The following is a 10,796-nucleotide window of genomic DNA, read 5'->3' on the forward strand; positions in this document are numbered from 1 at the left end:
AAGAGACTAAGAGGAGGTGGACCCAAAGGTCTACCTGTTGGTCCTTCATGAACCACCAGGTACTCTCAAAAAAAAAAACTAACAAGAGGAACATTTGCTATTTAAGCCTCCAACTTTCCAAAAACATTGGGTCTCATTGGGAGGAATAGCAATGCAGAATGTAGCTGTGTGCATTAGAAAAACTTGTCATCAAAATGTCAGCTTTTCACACATTGAGAATTCACTAATTCATTCATTCACAGTGGCTTTGAAAGAACATTCCCAAGTGCTGCGACTCACAAGTGACTAGGACATGATGCAGCAAGTGATTTCAAAGAAGAATGTGAGGGCTTGTCTGCAAAACTTGTCCTTTGTATTGTCATCTCTTTGATAAAAACATTCTCAGGTTTTTTTCTTCTCTATAAGCCTTCCTCTCCTTGGAGAGACAATTGAGGGTCTTCTTGCTTTCTCTGTAGCTTCTTTTTCACCTAAGGGCACTTATGCTGAGCCTGGACTTGTTACACTCCAACCCAGTGTTGAGACAATTGAGCTGCTTTGTGTGTGTGCGTGTGTGTTGTCCAGCATTCACGTGGGACTGTGTTCAGAGGCCTTTGTGATAGAATATGCTCCTGCCTCGCTTTGTTGAGACCTGATGAAATATGTATTGACACAGAGGAGAACTAAACAGACGGCCTAAAAACACAGGTTCCTTTGATATTGTTTTGGTTCGACCATGACCATGATACCAAGTGCTGTAGCTCTTGAGTTTTTCAGTTTTTCTCAGTTTCTGAGCTATTGAACCTTTCATTTTCCTCCCTCTCATCTGTGTGTATTGTTGCCATCCGTATTGTTTTCATCCATTGGCAATTTGATCAAAGCTTCAGGGTTTAAGGCTTAAATGACAAATCAGTTAAGTGTAATCCAATCATTCTCTCAAAAAGGTCTCTCGTGAACAGGTAGCAGAATATCAGCACTACCACTTTTACAGTTTTTTCTCAATTGTTTACACAGTAACGATGAAACTTGAGACACAGCGACTAAAACCTGAAAGACATGTACCTTATCCTACACCAGTTCTACACAAATACAGACACATTTATTAAATAAATAGATAGGTACTTTATTCATCCCCGATGAGAAATTGTAGTATTATAGTAGCAGCGGTTTAAATATATAAATAAATCACAGTAACATACACGACTTACACAAAACAAGCATGAGGTAGTTTAAAAAACACAATACACAAAGTACAGTAGGTTACTCTGCAAAAGTTTCAGGCCAGTGTGAAAAAATGGTATAAAGTAAGAATGCTTTCAAAAATACATGTTAATCAATTAACAAAACACTAAGTGGGTGAACAGAAATAAAATCTAAATCAACTTAAAAAACATGGATCCATCCTGCCTTGTATTAACGGTTCAGGCTGGTGGTGGTGGTGCAATGATGTTACGGATATTTTCTTGCCACACTTTTGGCCCCTTAGAACCAAGTGAGTATTGTTTAAACACAACAGTCTACCTGAGTATTGTTGCTGACCATGTCCATCTCTTTATGACATTGTACCCATCTTCTGATGGCTACTTCCAGCAGGATAATGCACCATGTCGCAAAGCTCAAATCATCTCAAACTGTTTTTCTGAACATGACAATAAGATCACTGTACTCCATTGGCCTCCACAGTCACCAGGTCTCAGTCCAATACAGCACACTTGGGATGTGGTGGAACGGGAGATTTGCATCATGGATGTGCAGCTGACAAATCTGTAGCAACTGCGTGATGCTATCATGTCAGTATAGACCAAAGTCTGTTTGAATGTTTCTAACACCTTGTTGAATGTATGCCACAAAGAATTAAGGCAGTTCTGAAGGCAAAAGGGGGTCCAACCCAGTGCTTGCAAGGTGTGCCTAATAAAGTGGCCAGTGAGTGTAATAAGTAATAGTAACAATAAGTCATAATAAAATTAATAAATAACCTTTCTGTTCCTTCACAGTGTGTTTGTCCATTTGGGGCCTGATATGTTGGCTCACGTCATTTCTGCCACCATGCCCTATAATACTGTAATAAGGGAAGTGCACATTACAAATTAAGTAAATTAGTCCTTGATAATAAAAGCCAGCAAGTTGCACTACAGAGTCATTTTCGTGTCATCTTCACTGTCCCAAACCATAAACACACAGATTTTGTGTGAGAAAAGGATCTGACAACTTGTAGTCTAATGTAAGAAGACACTACTCTGTGACTCTCCTGAGACTTTATTATTTTATGTGTCACATCTTTTGCTTTTGCCTTGGAAAAGTTCTCTGTCTGACTCTTTATTTCAGAGGGCCGAAAATGACAGAAATTTTTTCTTCCTTTGAAAATACTCTCAGAAGCTGATGTATTAAACTTTACTTTTACAAAACTCACAAATTAGTATGAAATGATTTGACCAAACTTAACAGTCAAATTCCTTTGGCTAAGAGATTAAAAATGATGTAAGTCTTCACATATTTTTAAGGGGGTAGGTTTGATTTTGACGATAGTGGGGACATAAAAGTGGTCCTCAGTGCCCCCCTAGAAGCTGAGGTTTTTTGCATTTATGAATTCTGACTGCAATTCATGTTATTTAGAGCCTTATTTATATAGACATAGATAGATATAAATATATAGATGTAGTGCATGCCTCATGGGACCAGTGTAGACAAAAGAGACATTGAACTCACACTTTGCTGTGGAAAGATGAGCTTAACGTTTTTTCACACACAAGACATTCCTCATCTATGTCATTATTCTGCAATACGACATACACACGTTTTATTAAATGCTGTAACACACACAGTGTGACAGCTATTGCTAATATATCACCAAGTCATAATTTGAGCTTATTTGGTCGGGTTGCTTCTGTCACCTATTGTCTTAGAGAAGCAGGACTCGAAGTAGAGAACAAGATCTGTTTAAGGGGCTATATGTAGTTTTATTAAAGGTTTAGTACCTTTTTTTTTTTACCTGTGTGTAAAGGGGGTTTAAACTCACATAAAAATAATCCACTTGCCGGGTTATTCTGTTACCTCTGGTGCCCAGTAAGCCTAATTCTATATGAAGACTTAGGGTCGAATTTTCTGGGAAATCCTTTGGCTGTGACTATATGCGCGTTCCTGAGCCTTTTGCCTTCTAATTCTGTACCGTACACCCAGCAACAACACTGCAGCTAACGAGATGGAGTCTGCTAAAACCAAAAAATGACCGGCTCCCAGTACAACACAGACTTCAACATAAACTCCACGTAAGGATAAAAAACAGAAAACAGTTGTATGTGCTGAAGCAGACTAAATGAGAATCTGATTGACGTCGGGTGAAAACACGGTTAGCATCGGAAAGGCTTTGTTTTGAACCTGACAAAAAAATGACACTAAGTTGGCTTTCATCGTATTGGACAGGTAAACTAACATTACTGTAAACATATGAAACATATTGTGATTCTGTGCTTTAGCTGGCTCAAGTTAGATAATGTTAGCTTGCTGGCTAATGGCCAGTATTTGCTAGCATAATCCAAATTTAGCCTGAAAGAAGGGATGTAACAGTACAAAGCAAATGTGGAGTGATCAATTTGTTTAAACTAGCCTAAAGTGACACAAGGCAAGGCAGCCATTAGCCGTTAGCATCAACCTGCCGCTGTTTGCTTCATAACATTCAGTTTAGATTTATTGTTGTTTTGTCTCAGTCGCTGTAACTCACATGTCCCACATAATATACAATAATGCAACATTAATCATGTGTTCAACAAATCAACGTTACTTAATGCGGTCCAACTGTTACAAATTGTGGCAATAATCTCATTATAATATTTAGTCTAGCGCATTAACCTTTTTCATTATCATCAAATACATTGCTGAGCCTCCGGTGAGATAAACAAGTTGTTACTGAAAGCAGGTGGGAGCTAACACTGATGTATCATGTTGGCTAAATGCAATGTTATCATGTAACCAGAATGGCTTAGCTCAACCTCAGCCTCATAAAATTATTACTGTAACGTAGCAGTGGGAATTTACCTGAGTTCCCCTTCGCGGGAACTCGAACTGCATCGGTGACAACACTATGGGAACGCCTTTGGGCGTGGCAGGGCTGAAACATGAATGAAACTACTCCAATCCTATTGGTGTTGCTAGAACGGTAGCGTGTGACGGCGTAACTGGAGGCGTATATAAGCACACCGGCACACCGGACACATTAGCCTTTTTCTATTCAGCAGGCGCTCTGGCATGTTTGAGGACCAAAGCTACAGCAAAAACCGAAGAAGTTCTTACCTGGAAGGAGGTCAGATGGCAGACAGAGAGATGGCTGTTGAACGATTCAGGCGGTGTGTTTTTCCATGCCTGCGCTACATCACGGCTGGGGACACTCATGCCCTGTGTGTTTCCTGTCTGGGGATGCCGCATGCCCATGCAGCTCTCGAGGGGGCTGCTTGCGGCCATTGCGAGGCCCTGCCCCTGAGGGTGCTGAGGTCCTGTGCGGCTCTCTTTTCCAAAGACGGCTGGATGCGCTCTCCCCGTGGCTCGCGCCTGGCGGTCGCTGAGGCGGCGCGGCAGCTTCGGTCATAGGGCGCCCAGCGCTACATCTCCGAGAGTATCGGGACTGCCGAGGATTTTTCCCATTACTCGTCTGCTGACTCCTCGTCTGCTGCTCCTCTCTTCCCCGTTCGGAAGTCCGTTTCTTGGCTTCTCCTGGCCGAGGTATGAGTTTGGAGAGGCTTGCACAGTCTAATTCTGAGGAGCTAGACGTGCTTAGCATCATGGAGGATGACTTCCGGGAGCCGGGCCGACGTCATCAGACCGCGCCCAGCTATGAGAGGCGGGGCAGGAGCCGCGGGCCGGCAGTAACCTCTATGAGCTTTTCTGCAGCCTGAGCGCCACCCCCGCGTTCTTTCCTGATTTGCACAATGAGTTATGTAAATCATGGAACAGACCAAAAAAAAAAAAAAAAGCTGCTCTGCACGGCTGACTGTGGTCCCTCTGAGGAGGACCTGACTAAGCTCCGTAGAGCTACGGACTTAAACGCTCCGTGTTACTAAGCATTGGCTGCTCCATGGCAGCATTGGTGGCTACGGAGCGCCATCTGTGGCTCAACCTCTCGGGCATCCAGGGGAAGAAGAAGGCTTTTCATCTGTCAGCAGGTTTCAGCAGCGCCAGCGAGCTCTCACCAGTCTGCCCGCCCTAGGGGTTGCAGCTGGAAAATGATCATGCTCACACACCGTGGGTCGCCGGCGAGTTTTCCCTGGCGGCTCTCCGCTTCAGGGTGCCACCGGGGACCTACGCATAACACCGGCCCTTGGCGGATTTTGTAGAAGCATGGCGGAGCCTTGCAAACATTTCCCCGTGGGTCCTGCGCACTGTAGTGGATAGCTACAGGCTGCAGTTCCGGGTCCACCCCTGCAGAAGTTCAACGGGGTGGTCTGGACTGCAGTGCATGCGGGGCAGAGCCAGGTGTTGGGACAAGAAGTTCGCTCTCTGCTGGAAAACGGGGCCAGAGAGCTTATTTCCCCGCCAGTCAGGGAGTCCGGGTTCTACAGCCGGTACTTCATAGTTCCCAAGAAGGACGTATGGGTTGCGTCCGATTTTGGATCTGCAGTCCCTGAACCAATCTCTGAGGAGATTCAGGTTCAGGATGTTCACCATCCGCGCCATCATCAGTCACGTCCAATCTGAGGATTGGTTTGTCACGATAGATCTACGAGACGCATATTTCCACATCTCCATCCGTCCCTCTCACAGGAAGTTCCTGAGGTTCGCCTTCGGGGGCGCCGCGTACCGTTCGGCCTAGCACTCTCTCCTCGCACGTTCACCAAATGCATGGATGCAGCTCTGGCCCCGCTGAGGCTCCAGGGCATCCGCATATTAAACTACATCGACAACTGGCTCATCTTGGCTCAGTCTCGGGAGTTAGCGGTTCGGCATCGAGATGTCGTCCTCGCCCACCTTCAGCGTTTGGGGCTACAGCTCAATGCGAAGAAGAGTGTGCTGACGCCCGCCCAACGGACTACGTTCCTAGAGGTGGTGTGGGACTCGACGACGATGCGGGCCCACCTGTCGCCTGCACGCGTCGGGTCCATTTTGTCCTCGGTGACCAGAGTGAAGCTAGGCCGCACCATAACTGTGAAACACTACTACTAAAACTACACACACAGAGGGTGTTGGGTCTCATGGTGGCAGCGTAATCCCGTCTGGCCTGCTGCAAATGAGAGCCCTGCAGTGGTGGTTAAAATCCAAGGAATTCTCCCTGAGGGGAAATCCATTCCGTCTGATACGGGTTACGAGCAGGTGCCTTCGTTCCCTGTCAGTATGGAGGAAGCCTTGGTTCCTGTCCCAGGGTCCCGTGTTGGAAGCGTCATGTCGGCGGACAATTATTTCGACAGACGCGTCATGGACGGCCGCTTTGCGAGAGGCTCCTGGCAGGAGCATCATTTCTTTTGGCACATAAATTGCCTGGAAATGTTGGCGGTTTTCAGAGCTCTGAGGAGTTTTCTGCCCACTCTCTCTGCGGTCGCCACGTCCTTGTCAGGACCGACAACACGGCGGTGGTGGCCTATTTGAATCACCAGGGGGGTCTGCGCTCGCACCCGTTATGCAAACTGACACATCAGATCCTCCTGTGGTCCCGGCAGAGACTGCTGTCCCTCAGAGCTACATACGTCCCTGGGACCCAGAATCAGGGAGCAGACCTGCTGTCGAGACAGGGGCTGAGGCCCGGGGAATGGAGACTCCACCCCCAGGTGGTGGAGTTATTATGCGAAGGTTTTCCCCCATAGACGTGGACTTGTTTGCGTCTCGAGAGACAACGCACTGTCCCCTGTGGTTCTCCCTCTCGCCCCCAGCCCCGCTAGGGCTGGATGCCATGGTGCAGACGTGGCCGAGGCTGCGCCTGTATGCCTTTCCCCCAGTTGCTCTGCTCCCGGGGGTTCTGGACCGCCTGGTCCGTCAGGACGGTGTCATTCTACTGCTGGTAGCCCCGTTTTGGCCGGCCCGAGTGTGGTTCTCGTACATAATATCGCTCCTCGAGGGCCCGCCATGGCAGGTCCCCCTGAGGAGGGACCTGCTGTCTCAGGCGGAGGGACAGTTCTTTCACCCTTGCCCCGCCCTGTGGAGACTGCGGGTCTGGCCCCTGAGGGGGCCCAGTTCTTGGAGGCGGGCCTGACGGCGGGAACAGTCGAGACGCTGCTCAGCTCCAGAGCCCCGTCCACGAGAATGACGTACGGCCTGAAGTGGAATGTGTTGCCACCTGGTGTAGAGAACGGGCGGTGGACCCAGTTACCTGCCTGGTGACTATGGTACTGGAGTTCCTCCAGGACCGTTTCTCTGCTGGCCTTTCCCCATCCACACTCAAGGTGTATGTGGCTGCCATGGCGGCGTTCCACGCCCCTCTGAGGGATGGGCCTCTGGGGAGGCTTCCACTGGTCGTGCGCTTCCTCCGTGGAGCCCAGAGGATGAGACCCGTGACTCATTCCAGGGTTCCCACTTGGGACCTGGCGGTGGTTCTCGAAGTGCTGGCTGAGGCCCCCTTCGAACCCCTGGAGTCGACTGAGGCCAAGCACCTGACCCTTAAGATGGCCTTTCTCCTCGCTATCACCTCTCTGAGGAGGGTGGGGGATCTCCAGGCACTTTCAGTTTCTCCTCAATGCCTGGAGTTTGCCCCGGGGAGGGTCAGAGCCATCCTGCACTCCTGTCCGGGCTATGTCCCTAAGGTTCCAGGTTGGCAGGGTCTACGGTGCTGCAGGCGTTTCATCCCCCACCTCGTGACGGCAGAGGACGGGAGACTTCATCTGCTCTGCCCGGTCAGAGCACTGAGTATTTACATTCTGAGGAAAGCAGACCAGCTGCTGGTGTGTTTCGGGTCCTCCAAGGCTGGGCTCCCCGCTTCTAAACACACGATCAGCAACTGGATTGTTCAGACTATTTCCCTGGCCTATCAGGTGCGCAGGTTACCTTCACCTATGGCCGTAAGGGCGCACTCTACTCGAGGCATGGCGGCCTCTAGGGCCCTCCTCATAGGGGCTTCACTCCAGGATTTGTGTGAGGCAGCTGGCTGGGCCACTCCTCACACTTTCATCCGGTTTTACAGTCTGGACCTTCCTTCTGCACCCGGCACCCGTGCGCTCTCCTCCTAGTCGTGACTACAGGTTGCTGCACGCTGGGGGGGCAGGCGGAGGCTTCGGCGTGGCATAGTGGGTATTCTCGTTCCCATAGTGTCGTCACCGACGCAGTTCTAGTTCCCTCGAAGAGGAACGTCTTAGGTTACGTATGTAACCCTTGTTCCCCGAGAAGGGGAACGAGACACTGCGTCGGACCGCCACACCTCACCCCGCCTGGAGTGCCTTGCTTCATAGCAAAAGGGCTAATGTGTCCGGTGTGCCGGCGTGCTTATATACGCCTCCAGTTACACCGTCACACGCTACCGTTCTAGCAACACCAATAGGATTGGAGTAGTTTCATTCATGTTACAGCCCTGCCACACCCAAAGGCGTTCCCATAGTGTTGTCACCGACACGACGGCTTTAGGCGGGGAGAGAGGTGCGGCGGGCCGACGCGGTGTCTCGTTCCCCTTCTCGGGGAACAAGGGTTACATACGTAACCCGAGACGTTTCCAGCACTGTGTGAAGCTCATGAGCGGATTTTGCTTGCTCATGAGTTTGAGCACGCATACAGGCACACACTTGGTTGCAATCTAAAAACCACTCTGCTAGTGGCTGCTGAAAACTACATAATACCCGTTTAACCCTTTGTGTACCAAATATATTGACTAGACACTTATGGACAACAGTGGTTATATTTACATTTTTTGATGAAAAGTATTGCTAGAGACAGCTACTGGATTGTCCCTACCAAATTCCCTTGTTTCCACTATTAATCTATTGATGAACTGCACTTCAGATGCAGTTAATAAGAAGCTCAGGGACTCCATCATCAACAAGGAGAGGAAAGTTATTCTGAAGGAGGCCCAAAAAAGAACTGCTCCCTGAACAAGGTGACGTCTTACTACAGCGGGTTAAGAAGCACATTTGGACAGCTTTCTTTTGTGTGTGTGTATGTTTATTAGTTTGGTTCATTTGGCTCAATGTGAATGCCTCCGGTCCAATGGCAAAGATTGACAGACAGTTGCCACAATGCCAATGCCACAAAACAGAAGTCAAGAACCCAATGTTCATGTTAGTTTATTATCACAATTTCACCTTTTGTACCAATACATTATTTCACTTTAAATTTTATCTTGCTTGATGGCAGTGTAACATTCACGGCAAAGTGAAAAACCTACTGCCAACTGCAGCTTTGCAGTCACGGCTAATAATTAGCCTAAATGAGCTACTCTTGCAGTGTCACTTACTTGTAGGGGTTTGTTAACAAGTGAAATCAGACAAAAACAATGTATTATGACTCCTTTTAAATTAGCTAAATTGATATTAGTTTTGATATAGATTCTATAAGATGTAACTGCCAGTCTTTGCAGCCATATTGTCAGTGGTTTGTTGACACCTCTGCAGTTCTTTTTGCCAACTGGGAAATATCCTGATATCTACAACTCTGACTTATAGCTCGGAGACTGATGTAAACTTTAATCCCATCTGTTTTCTTGTAATTGTGATCTGAACAATATACACAGAAAACAATGTCCAGATACAAATGTGCACATGTCATTAATGCCACATCCCTAGGCCTTTACAAATGGATTCTTCTAGTAAACACTACTCAACAGGAAAGCAACCATGGATGATAAAAAAAGCAGGGCACGTATTGCATGATGTGACCTGCTTTTTTTATCCACAGTTGAGTTTTGCATAGGGTTGCTGAAAATCACTAGCTAGCAAGTTGGCTTGCTCCCTTGTTTGCCAGTTAGATTGTTTTTTCTGTGCAATATTTACTTTTGGACTAGTTACTTACAGGGTGCAAATATTCCTGGCCTTTGAAAAACTGAACTTTGAAAAAGACACACACACACACACACACACACACACACACACACACACACACACCCCAATCCCATATTAGTGTCCTTCTCCAGCACATATAGACCTCACAATATAAAGGCAAATTATGACTTAAGTGCCATCACCTGTTGGACGCTGGACAGCCAATTAAGAGAGTAATATTCCTGTTTACTGATATCTCTAGTCCAGTCCCCAGCTGGCTCCCATTAGAGGACCCAGTGGGATTTTAATTGCTGAAATGCAACCACAACATTGAGTGTAAATTAATATCAGCACTTTGTGGCAACAACTTTTGGCGAAAGTCAGTGGAGGGTAAAAGTCTAATGCCAAAAAGGTTCAGGGGTTTGTGTAGAGTGGTCATATGGCTTTATCCTGTAACTGCTATGCATTAGTAAATTATAAAGTCTTAACCACTGCACTGGAGAAATCTCCCTTCATGATTTTATTCTACCATATCTGCCTTGATGCTGCAGAAAAATAAATGATAAATAAACATTATGCAATAAAAACATTGATTTTTTTTACACTTTATGTTGGCTGTTTTGTAGCAAGACTTAATTTAACATTCACTGAAATAATTTGGAATGCCACAGTCTGTGTGATATTTACTATTTGTATGTATTTAAACTAAGTTCCCCTTCGAGGGAACTCGAACTGCGTCGGTTACGACACTATGGGAACGCCTCTAGGCGAAGCAGGTCTGAACGTGAATGAAATCACTCCAATCCTATTGGCTTGTTGCTAGAACGGTAAGGTGTGACGGAATAACCGGAGGAGTATAAAGCACACCTGTACACACTCATCATTAGCTTTTTTCTATTCAGCAGGCGCTCTGTATGTTGTTTGAAGAAAGCTCCAGTCCTA

The sequence above is a fragment of the Micropterus dolomieu genome, linkage group LG22 (assembly GCF_021292245.1).
Source record: "Micropterus dolomieu isolate WLL.071019.BEF.003 ecotype Adirondacks linkage group LG22, ASM2129224v1, whole genome shotgun sequence".
In the NCBI taxonomy this organism is placed as follows: Eukaryota; Metazoa; Chordata; class Actinopteri; order Centrarchiformes; family Centrarchidae; genus Micropterus; species Micropterus dolomieu.